Genomic DNA, 13,293 nt, shown 5'->3' on the forward strand with positions numbered 1-13,293 from the left:
CTGACTTCCACACATAGGCAGCTTGCTCAGTCGATTGCACTGGAGCCACACAGCCTTATGACCTGGTAATCATTGCAAACCTCTAAAATTCCTAACTTTTTGTTTATGTATATATAAACAATATATATATAAATGGGGGACCTGGGTATTGGGCATACAGTACTGGGCAGAATGGGAGGGTGAGGGAATTTGGGGCATCAGCTCAATCTGGCTACTTCCTGCTGTCAAGCGGCAGAGAAAAGAAGTTCCCATCCATCCTGTACAGTGGGTTGTGGTTTCGGGTCCCACAGGGGTTGATGATGTTGTTCACACAGCAGAAAGACACCATTTACATATTCCTGGGTTACTGACTGTACAATTCAGTGTATGAATCAGATAAGAAGCTGTTAAGAGATAAGGACCAAAAAGAAGCAGCAGCAACACTGTTAATAATGGTGTTATAATGGGTAAAAGGATTCATTTTAAGGGTGGAGGAAAATAAAAAAGGAATGAGAATAACCATGACTAATTTTCATAATTATTATTTCAGGTATTCTGAACGATTTCTATATATATTTTTTAAGACTTTAGGATTTTTTTGGTCTGACCAGTTCTGTTAATGTAAAAACAAGTTTCATTTAAGATTGCACAGGTGCCTAGTATACCCTGTTGGGTTAGGGACAGGGGTAAGGGTTTGGGGTTATCTGCTATTTGTCATGGGGCAGGGGAGAGCTAAAGTTTTCAACTCTCTTTGATATGGTTGGGTGGAGAGGGAGAGCAGGAAGGCATTGTGGAATTTAGATGTTTTTTGACTTCTGGCTTGGCAGCTGGCATTGTATTTTTGCAGCAGGAGAAGATCACATACATGATAATGAGTGACATCTTGGACAGCTGTCTGGATAAACTGAGTTATTGCATGGAAGATGTGTGGAGCTGCTGATAGGAGAATGAGAGTTATAATTGTGGTAAGGATAGGAATTAATCAGGAAATTTAGGGTGCATTGTGAGGTTATCACTTCTAGGAGTCTGAGGAAAAGGAATAAGATATACATTCAGCATTAAACATTAATGGCATTAATGATTGACAGTGATGTGATGGACTTATAAACATAGAGTTTTAGCTGGCATAGGAGATTTTAGATAATTAACTGTGGTTTTATAACAGTGTCTTTGGGTGATTTTTTTATGGATTTAAGATTACCAATTAGCAGAGCTACGTAGACCAGTACAGTGATCAAAATGACATTTTCTCCAGTTTATACAGTTTGAAGCATAGGCAACAACAAATTATTATTACTTCCCATTTTGGGCTTGGAGCAGCTGGCACTTTAACTTGTAATTTAGACTTAGTCCATTGTTGTAAGGATTCAGTTACAAGGTTACAAGAGTCCTGTTGCAGTGTCTCTGCAGCACTGAAAGCATACCTTGCCCCTTCTGAGAGAGAGAGGGGACAGATGTAATCTACTTGCCATCATGCTGCTGTAGTCTGTGCTCGGCCATTATGTTTCATCCAGTGAGGTAATTGTCACAGTCATTGAAGTGAACATGATGGACACTCATGGGTGATGTTCATAACCTGCTGTTACAGCTGACAGGTGTTCCAGATATTCTCCACAGATTTTTTCTCCACAGAGGGCAGTTCACAACAGTCCATTGTTCTTCCCTTGCACTTTGTTTTTTCTGGCAATTGTGACTAAAACTCAAGTGGTATTTGTTTAGAAAGTTGCCTTTGCCACAAACCCCACCCAAAGCCAATAATGATACTGGCTACATGCAATTCACAGGGTAGGTTAAGATCCACCCCCTTACTGCTTGAGCCTGTGTTATTGTTTTAAAAGCAGCCTGCTGGGGAGGGTTCTCATTTCCATGCACAATTTTTTCTGATTAACACATATAGTGGTTTTAGTATCTGAGCTAAATGAGGGATGAAGGGTTTTCACTATTTTAATAATACAAGAAAACATTGTACTTTATCAGTTACAACAGAGGGTACAGTTTTTTGTTTACTTAAGTAAACACCATTTAAGAATGAGATAGACAGTCCGGACTTTGTAGCTTGTCCTAATTGTTTACCTATTTTAGGCTTCTAACATATAACAGGAGGCCAAGTTAGAATTCTAAGAACCTTAGACTTGTACCATTGTCTAGGATGGGATAGGAAGCTAAGAAATTAGAAAGGGAATGCTATATCAGGCATGCATTTTTTTTTTTCAGGGCAATCGCTTACTTTATGATTCCTGAATTGAGAACGTTGAAGAACAAACCATATGTGTACTTAGTGTTTTCCCTTAACCCTGCCAAACTAAGCACAGGGTGTTTTAATTTTATATTGGGGTGCTTTCTTAAATAGCTCTTAATTCAAAATACTTGTACATGGAAATAGACATTATGCTTGGCCAGTTCTCAAAGTGTGGTCACTGAACTAGCAGCAGCAGTATCTTCTAGGAACTTGTTAGAAATGCAGATTCTCTGGCTCTAACCCAAACATACTGAATATGAAACTCTGGGGGGTAGGGGCCAGCACAAACACTTCAGGTAATTGTATTGCATGCTCAAGTTTGAGAACCACAATGTTAGGCTGATTTCTATACCATGATATATAAAGTTGTAAGCACATCTTCTAATTTGCAGTAAAGTAAATGCAGCTTAACATTTTTTTAATTTCATACTTTTAAATTCACATACAGCATGACTCAAAACTTTTATTTTCTGAACTATGTCTTCTGAAAACAGAATTATATGACGAAAATTATTTCCACTGTTCTAGGCACTAGGGATATAGCAGTGAATGATACAGAAGTTGACCATTTCCCTAGAATTTATATTCTAGTAGGAAGAGGCAGACAATGAAAAACAAAAATGAATGAAGAAAGAAAGAAATGAAGGATAATTTTCAGATAGGACAAGTGCTATGGATAGGAAGAAACAAAGTAATGAATTATATTTTGGGGCTTGTGGGAGGTGGGTAATTTATTTAGGGTATCCACATGAAAGTCATATTTGATATCTGAATAATTACAAAGAGAAACAATAATTGCAAATATGAAGGACCCAAAACAAGAAACTTGTTGGAGGTTTAAAGAACAGAGGGATTTGAAGAACCGTGTAGCTAGAGATAGTTAAAGAAAAAGGGAATAGTAGGGGAGATGAAGTGAGGGAGGTGGGAAGGGACCCAATCACTTATGACCTTGGAGACTATAAAAGGAAATGAGATTTAATTTTATGTGCAGTGGAATCTAGTAAAGGGTGCTAGACCAGGGAAGACATGATTTGATCCAGACTGCTGTGTGGAGAATGGATTGTAGTAGGATAAAAAGACTTCAGGGATGATGGCAGAGTAGGGAGCGCAAGGACCAGTTCTTCCACCAAAATAGCTAATAAACAGGCAGAAATTCCCTGAAACAACTGTTCCAGGGTTCCAGAGGCCAGAGAAATACTGTACAGAATCCAGGGAAGAGAGGAAGGGACTGATAAGCTATAGTAAAGAATAGTATGTAGTTCTCTCTGCACAGTAACTGCTGGCACCCATCCCCAGTTCTCATGGCAAGCCACCTGGGGGTCCAGTCCCTAACTAGCTGACAGAAAGGAATGTAAAATTCCTCTTCCCCAAGAACGGAGGTGGACATAGCCAAGCACCAATCATGGCTTTTGATTAGCAAATTTGGGTCCCTGAATCCTTACTCTGAGCTACTAATTCAACCCATTCCAGACAAAGGTGGTATCAACCACTGTTTAAACCCCACCCCAAACAGGGTCAGAGACAGTGGAGATTTAAAAACACAATACCTCCTTGGGGGAAGGGAGTGTTGCTGATGGACAGCTCTTCCCCAAGAACAGGGGTAGGCATGACAGAACATAGATCACAGCTTTTGATTAGCAAATTCAGGTTGCTGGGTCCCAGTTGTGACCTACTGTTTCAACCCACCCCAGACAAAGGCAATGGCAGCCATTATTTCAGAGGCAGAGATTTAGAGATGCAGTACCTCCTCAGGGTGGTGGGGAACAGTTTGTTCAAGGGCAGCATCTGCTGGACAGGCAGGAAAGCACAGCTTTGGAGAGCTGTGAAAGAAGCTTTTGGCTTCCCCCCTTTTTTTTTTAAAGATTTATTTATTTCTCTCACCTTCTCCCCACTCCCCACCCCGGTTGTCTGTTCTCTGTGTCTGTTTGCTGCGTCTTCTTTGTCTGCTTCTGTTGTTGTCAGCGGCACAGGAATCTGTGTTTCTTTTTGTTGCACTCTTGTGTCAGCTCTCCATGTGCATGCGGCACCATTCCTGGGCAGGCTGCACTTTCTTTCGTGCTGGGTAGCTTTCCTTACGGGGCGCACTCCTTGCGCATGGGGCTCCCCTATGCGGGGGACACCCCTGCATGGCACGGCACTCCTTGAGCGCATCAGCACTGCACATAAGCCAGCTCCACACGGGTCACGGAGGCCCGGGGTTTGCACCGTGGACCTCCCATGTGGTAGACGGATGCCCTAACCACTGGGCCAAGTCTACTGCCTTGGCTTCCTTTTTGATCCCCTCCCCAGGGCACATTGGAGCCAGTCTGCACCCTCTTACTGGATCCCTGGCCCTGTTTTGGTTGGGAAATACTGACTTGGGAACAGATGAAGATTCCTGGAGAAGGAAGAGAAGAAAGGAAGTTTTTTCCTGGAGGTAAAACAATTGCACAAAAAGTGCAGTCCTAAAAGATTGTACCTTATATCCAGGGCAAGAATCAGATGACGACAAGCTGAAAAAATCTGAACAAACAAGGGCTACTCTAATAGTCTAGAATAACTTGAACTAAGTGTCAAAGAAAAGCCTTAATACAAAGCCAATCAACAATAAAACCCTGAACAAGAGAGAGAAATTTACCTTAAGAATAATTCATCAAGATAATCCAAAGTCTGGACATCAACAAAACTTTACAAGCCATACTAAGAAACAGGATGATAAGGTGCAGTCAGACAAAACTTCAGAGGAAACAAAGAATTTGGAACAGTTAATCAAAGATGTTCAAACAAATATCCTAAATCATTTCAAGACGATGAAAGAAAATATGAATAAAGCAATAAAGAATAATAACACATTGTGAGATCTTACAGAAGAATTGGTAAGTGTAAAATAACAAAAACTATGTAGATTAAAGGCACAATAGAAGAGATTAAAAATATACTAGAGGCATACAACAGCAGATTTGAACAGGGAGAAGGAATCTGCAAACTAGAAGATAGAACAAATGAAATCTTACAGACAGAAGAACAGATAAAGAATGAAAAAACTTGAAAAGGGTCTCAGATGTTTTAATGACAGAACAAAATGCACAAACATACATGCATGAGTGTCCCAGAAGAAGAGGGGGGAAAGGGGGCAGAAATAGTATTTGAGGAAATAATGGCTGGAAGTTTCCCAATGCTTATAAAAGATGTAAATGTACATGTCCAATAAGCACAACATACTCCTAACAATAAATCCTAATAGACCTACTCTGAGATACATGCTAATCAGAATATCAAATGCCATAAAGACAATTCTGAAGGCAGCAAGAGATCAGTAATCAAACACAAGGGATCTGCAATAAGACTGTCGATTTCTCCTCAGAAACCATGGAGGGGAAACTTCCGGGAAGATGGTAGACTAGAAAGACATGGGACTTTCTCCTTCTGAAAAATAGCTAGAGGACAGACTGAAACAGCCTAGGAAAAGATCTAAGGTTTAGGACACCAGGCAAAGGCTAAACTCCACCCAGAGGAGAAAGGGACAAAGGAGGGAAATCATGACAACAGAAATGTGAGTTGAAACCAGTGGCTGCTGCTGCTGACACCATCCCCCACACTAAAGACACTTCAGAAATCTCAGACCTCTGGGCCTACTACTACAGAAAATGGAGCTTTCAGGGATCTACCACCCCAGGAAAGGGGAGAGAGAGGGACACAGCCTAAGGCTGACTCTGGTTCTGACCCACAAATTCAGTCTGCTATATCCCAGCAGCCCTTCCAGGCCAGGTGGGGCTGTGCTATTGTTTGCATGGAGCCAGCAAGGGATAAAGATACAACCCTCAAAATCTCCTCTACTAACAGAGAGTGATTGTTGAGGACTCAGAGAGGACTGGAAATATTTCCAACCTGGGAAAAGGGAGGGGGTTGCCAGAGAAGGCTGCCAGAGAAGGCTGGAGAACCGTCTCAGAGAAAGTTTGAATTACAAGGCTCATAACCTCCAGATAGGAAGTACTATCACATTGATCCTGTCTATGTTGCAACAAATACACTCTGACCAGGCATTGAACTGAGAACTGCCAAAGAGCACCATCTGCCAGCAGACCAAGGAAGTGTACTCAAGAAAATTAAAAATAAGTAGGAGAAGCTTTTTCTGGCCTCTCTAGCCTCCTTCCCCAAGACCCTAAGAAGCAACTCCACAACCAATTACTGGGTCCAGTGCCCAGTTTCAAGCAACTAGTAGGACAATCCTAACAATCCAGGTCAAGCTAAGAATCCAAGAGCAGTGGTAACACACAGTGTCCTGCCACTAAAAGCCTACAAAAGAGAAAGAAATTGAGCATCTGAGTAAACTCCATCCTAATCAGATGCCTAGGTATCAGCAAAAAATCATGAGCCATACTAAGAAATTAGAAGACATGGCCCATGAAAAGGAATATATCAAAGCCCCAGAAGAGATGCAGAATTAGAGAGACCTAATCAGCAAGGTGTGCACAAATTTCCAAATCAAATTAATGAGTTGAAAGACAGTGTGGTTAAAGAGATAAATGACAAGAAGACACTGAATGAGTGCAAAGAATAATTTGTAATTCTGACCAGAAAAGTAACAGAGCTCATGGGAATGAAAGAAACCATGGAGGGGAGAAGACAATGGTATACTGAAGATACTGAAAGGGAAAAACTGCCAACCAAAAATAATTTATCCAGCAAAACTGTCCTTCAAAAAATGAGGGAGAGTTTAAAATATTGACAGATAAATAGAAACTGGGCAAATTTGTCAACAAGAAACCTGCCCTACAAGAAGTACTAAAGGGAGTGCTACAGGTTGAAAGGAAAATACAGAAGGGAAAGCCTGGGAGTAGAGTGAAGAAATGAAGATTTTCAATCAGAGTAACTAAAAGGTTAAAAAAAAAAAGATAGAACTTACAGAAATAAAAGAATAAAATAGTTGAAGTACTGCCTTTTCTGTATTAACATGGAATGTTAATAAATGGATTAAACTCCCCAATCAAAAGACAGATTGGCAAAATGGATAAAAAAAGGCATGATCCAAGTATATGCTATTTATAAGAGATTCACCTTGGACTCAAAGATACAAACAGGCTGAAAGTGAAAGGTTGGGAAAAGATATTTTGTGCAAACTATAACCAAAAAAGAGCTGGCATTGCTATACTAATATTGGACAAAATGGACTTGAAATGAAAAACTTGTTATAAGAGACAAAGAACATTATATATTAATAAAAGGGGAAAATCCACCAAGAAGAAATGTCAAAAATACTAATGCATCTAACCATGGTACCTCAAAATACATGAGGAAAACACTGCCAAAACTGAAGGAAGAAATTAGATGTCTCTGCAGTAACAGTTAGAGACTTCAGTATACCACTCTCATGAATAAATAGAACATCTAGACAGAGAATCAATAAGGAAAAGTGAACTTGATTAATGTGATAAATGAACTAGACCTAAAAGACATATACTGAACATTACACCCCCAAACAACAGGACAGACGTTGTTGTCAAGTGCACATCGGTCATCCTCCAAGATAAACCACATGTTGAGTCACAAAGTAAGTCTCAATAAATCAAAAAAGATTGAAATTATACAAAAGACTTTCTCTGGCCATAATGGAATGAAGCTGGAAATCAATAACAGGCAGGAGCTGGAAAATACACACATATATGGAAGTTAAACAACACACTTTAAACAATCAGTGTATCAAAGAAGGAATTGCAAGAGAAATTGATAAATATCTCAAGCCAAATGAAAACAAGAATAGAACGTATCATAACTTATGGGATGCAGCAAAGGCAATACTAAGAGGGAAATTTATAGTCCTAAGTACTTACAATTAAAATAATACTAAAAAAAAAGGGAGCTAAAATCAAAGGCATGACTGCACTATTGGAGGAACAAGAAAAAGGAAAGCAGAAGGAAAGAAATAATAGATTAGAGCAGAAATAAATGAAATTGACAGAAAATCAAAACCAAAAGCTGTTTCTTTGAGATCAATTAGATTGACAAATCCTTAGCTAGACTGATAATAAAGAGAAGATACAAATAAGTAAAAATCAAAAATGAGAAGGGAGATATTACTACTGACACTACAGAAATAAGACAGATCTTAAGAAGATACTCTGAACAACTGTATACCAACAAATTAGACAACTTAGATGATATGGACAAATTTCTAGAAGCAACAAACCACCTAAACTGACTCTAGAAGAAATAGAAGACCTCAACAGATCACTTACAAGTAAAGAGATTGAATCAGTTATCAAAAACCTCCCAACAATGGAAAGCTCAGAACCAGATGGCTTCACAGGTGAGTCTTATCAATAATTCCAAGAAGGAGTAATATAAATCTTGCTCAAACTCTTCCAAAAAATATTGAGGAGGGAACACTACCTAATTCATTCTGAGTCCAACATCACCGTAATACAAAAATCAGATAAAGATACTACAAGAAAAGAAAATTACAGACTAAATTTTCTTATAAATATAGATGCAAAAATCCTCAACATAATACTTGGAAATCAGGGAAACAGACTTTGGCCCAGTGGTTAGGGCGTCCGTCTACCACATGGGAGGTCCGCAGTTCAAACCCCGGGCCTCCTTGACCTGTGTGGAGCTGGCCCATGCGCAGTGCTGATGCACGCAAGGAGTGCCGTGCCACACATGGGTGTCCCCTGCGTAGGGGAGCCCCACGCGCAAGGAGTGCACTCATAAGGAGAGCCGCCCAGCAGGAAAGAAAGTGCAGCCTGCCCAGGAATGGCGCCGCCCACACTTCCCGTGCTGCTGACGACAACAGAAGTGGACAAAGAAACAAGACGCAGCAAAAAGACACAGAAAACAGACAACCGGGGGAGGGGAGGGGAATTAAATAAATAAAAATAAATCTTTAAAAAAAAAAGAAAATACTTGGAAATCAAATCCAACAGTACATTAAAAGAATTTTACATCATGATCAAATGGGTTTTATCCCAGGTATGCAAGGGTGGTGCAACACAAGAAAATTAATTCATTATACATACATTAACAATTTGAAGGGGGAAACCACATGATTATCTCAATTGATGTAGACAAGGCATTGGGTAAAATCCAACATCCTTTCTTTACTAAAATACTCTAAGATAGGGATAGAGGGATACTTCCTCAACATGATATAGGGCATATATGAAAAAGCCACAGCTAACATGATACTCAATGGTAAAAGATTGAAAGCTTTCCCTCTAAGATCTGAAACAAGACACAGATGCCCACTATTACCACTGTTATCAACATTGTGCTAAGAGTTATAGCCAATGCAATTTGGGAAGAAAAAGAAATAAAAGGCATCCAAATTGGAATAGAACTAAAACTTTCAGTATTTGCAGATGACATTATCCGATATATAGAAAGTCCCAGCAATCTGCAACAAAGCTCCTAGAGTTAATAAATGTGACCAGCAGAGAGGTGAGATATAAGATAAACATGCAAAACTTGGTAATATTTTTATAAACTAATAATGCGCAATCTGAGGAGGATATCTAGGAATAAATTTAACCAAATTTAAGCAAGGATGTAAAGGACTTGTACACAGAAAACTTTGCTAAAAGAAATTAAAGAAGACCTAAATAAATGGAAGGATATTCTGAGTTCATGGATTGGAAGACTGAATATTGTGGAGATGTCCATTCTACCCAAGCTGATTTATAGATTCAGTGCAATCCCAATCAAAATTCCATCAGCCTACTCTTCAGAAATGGAAAAGCCGATTATCAAGTTTCTTTGTAAAGGTAAGGGGCCCTGAATGGTCAGAAACATCTTGAATAAGAAGAAAAAAGTGGGAAGACTCACACTTCCTGACTTTACAGTATATTACAAAACTACAGTGGTCAAAACAGCATAGTACTGGCATGAGAATAGATATATCGAGCAATGGAATTGAATTGGGAGTTCAGAATAGACCCTCACCCTTATGATCATTGATTTTTAACAAGGCTGCCAAATCCACTCAACTGGAAAAGAATGGTCTTTTCAACAAATGGTCCTGGGAGAACTGGATATCCATATGCAAAAGAATGAAAGAAGAACCTTATCTCACACCATATACCAAAATTAACTCAAAATGGATCAGAGACTTAAATATTTGAACCAGGACTATAAATCTCCTAGAAGAAAATGTAGGGAAGCATCTTCCAGATCTTTCATAGGCAGTGGTTTCTTAGACTTTACACCCAAAGCACGAGCAATGAAAGAAAAAATAGGTAAATGGGACTTAATGAGAATTTTTTAAGTTTTGTGCCATCAAAGCACTTTATCATGAAAATAAAATGGCATCCTACTCAATGGGAGAAAATATTTGGAAACCACATATCCAATAAGGATTTAATATCCAGACAAAAGTCCTGAATAGACATTTCTCCAGAGAGGAAATATAAATGGCTAAAAAGCACGTGAAAAGACACTAAATATCACTAGCTACAATATTAAAGTAATTCACACCAAACCATGAGAGATCATTTCACACTACTAGAATGGCCACAGTTGGAAGAAAAAAAAAAGAAACAAACAGAAAACTATTAATACAACTGTTGGAGACGGTGTGGAGAAATAGGAACACTTATTCATTGCGGTGGGAATGTAAAATGGTGCAGCTGCTATGGAAGACCATTTCACTGAGTATAGAATTACCATATAATCTGGCAATCCCATTGCTGTGTATATACCCAGAAGAACTGAACACAAGGACTCGAACAGTTATTTGCACACTGATGTTCACAGCAGCATTATTCACAATTGTCTAAAGATAGAAGCAACTCAAGTGTCCATCAACTAATGAATGGTTAAACAAAATGTGGTATATACATATGCTGGACTATTATTTGGCTATAAAAAGGAATGAAGTCCCTGATGCATGCAACAACATGGATGAACCTTGAGGACATTATGTTGTGTGAAATAAGCCAGATAAAAATAGACAAATATTGTATGATCTCACTGTTATGATATAATCAAATTCATATGGGTAGAATATGGAATATAGGTTACTAGGAGGTAGATTGAGGTTAAAGAAAGGGGAGCTGATGCTTACCTTGTACAGAATTTCTATTTAGGCAGATGGTGACATTTGGAAATGGATGGTGGTAATGGTGCATGTAATTGTGAGTGTAATCAACAGCAATGAACTGTATAAGTGAATGTGGCTAAAAGAGGAAATTTTAGGATATATATATTACTAGAAAAAAATTTAAAGATAGAACTGTACAAGACAATGAACCCTATTGCAGATAGATGATGGACTATAGTTAATAATAGGTATAAGAATGTTCATTCATGAGTTATTTCAAATATCCAATACTAATACAAGGAAGTAATAATAGGGTGGTTTGTGAAGGGAAAATATACACCTAATATAAATTTTTTTAAAAAATGAAACTTGAATTAATTGTATGCTTTATTAATATATATCAATAAAATTGATTTGTTTTTAAAAAATGAAAACAGGAAGACTCGAGGCTATTCCAATAACTCAACAGAATTGGTGATGGTATGGGCCAGTGTGAAGGCAAAGGAGATCACAAGAAACAGACACCTTCAGCATATATTCTGGACATCAGATTTGAGGTTTATTTTGGAGGGGGGAAGTGATTTATATGTATTACCTTGTGTGAGGTATGTTAAGGCCAGACATAGAGAGAGAGTGGACCCTAGGAGAGTTTATAAGATTTATTATATTCACAATTCCCTGGGGAAGGGGCAGCATGCCACATAGGGCCATGTGGGGATAACACCAGATTTTGTCACAAGGCAGAGAGAGAGAGCAATTGGAACTGAGAAAGTATCTTTACTGTGGTTTCTGTAGGAAGCATGCAAGGGTGGAGCAGAGGTACACTAGAGTGGGATTTGCTGGCAATATTTGTAAATGGCACTTTGGAAAGTGGTGGATTATTTACTTGCAGGCAGGCTATAGTGAGGATTATCTAGGTATAGCAGATATATGTGTGGGTCTTGGCCACCTGAAGACACCTATAGAAGTTAAAGCATCAATTCACAGAAACTGGAAAATGTTAATACTGAAAGACGGCAGGATTTACGGATGGAATAGTGAGGAATCAAGAATGATGGGGACACTCTGGATTTGAATTGGACAGTCAAGTGTGGTGCCATTTAGTGCAGTGGGGAGTAGGAGTAAGTCAGTACTTTTGTTTTGAAATACCTATTAGACATTTAAGTGTTCAGAGGAGATATTAGGAAGTTCATCAAGATATAAATTTGGAGATGTGAAAGCTGATCAGAAGACTACTTGACTAAAGCTTTGGAAAAATAAATATCAATAAAAATCCTTGATAAACTATTTGACCCAAACTAAAAGTTGAGAATTTTCTGAAATTGACCAGTTACCACCTGTCTTTATTTATAGCAAGAATTCAGAGACATAATGTTTTCAGAGGCACAGTTTCTCCTTTTGCAGTTGAGAAAGTCATATGACAAAATAAAAAGGAAGTTTGTCTTTGAAAAAATTGGGGTTTTTTAACCACACAAGGAAGCAGTCTGGTAATGCCTCCATATATTAAGGATATGCATCCTTTTAACAGATATTAAAGAGAAATGAATAGAGATGCTGATTTAAACAAAATCACTCTAGCCACAATAAAGCTTAGAAACAGCTTTAACAATTGTAAAATTTTGAAGACCTGGTAAACTAGATAAAAAGAATGAATAAATTTAACAGGTCCCACAGACCAAGGCAATAAATAGAATCTCAAACAGCTTCCATTTGAAGTTCCAACATGGCCCAAAGCCAGAGGAAGAAGCTAACCGAAAATAGACATTGTTGTTATTAGCATGGTCTTGATGTATGCTCTTTTAAAACATTTCCCGTTAAAGAACTAAAAGGCTCAAAAAATTTAAGAAACCTTTTGTATGTCCAAAGAAGTATAATAAAAGAGACATGTGATAGGATTAAAGAGAATGCTTATATTAAGTGGAAAATGCAATAAGTATATTTTCTATGAACAAATATAAAGATTTTTTAAAACTGGGAAAAAAATGTATAGTAAGCCATTAGCAGTGGTTTGGATGAGATTAAGGTAAAGAAAAATCAGAAGAGATAGAGGTGATAAACCGTT

At 38.3% G+C, this 13,293-nt stretch overlaps 1 protein-coding gene across 7 annotated transcripts in view; it reads left to right on the plus strand.

Annotated features, from left to right (window-relative positions):
- DOP1A (DOP1 leucine zipper like protein A) overlaps positions 1 to 13,293 on the plus strand; it is a 138,696-nt gene that overhangs the window by 56,637 nt on the left and 68,766 nt on the right. The window lies entirely within an intron of this gene.

The sequence above is a fragment of the Dasypus novemcinctus genome, chromosome 11 (assembly GCF_030445035.2).
Source record: "Dasypus novemcinctus isolate mDasNov1 chromosome 11, mDasNov1.1.hap2, whole genome shotgun sequence".
Classification (NCBI taxonomy): Eukaryota; Metazoa; Chordata; class Mammalia; order Cingulata; family Dasypodidae; genus Dasypus; species Dasypus novemcinctus.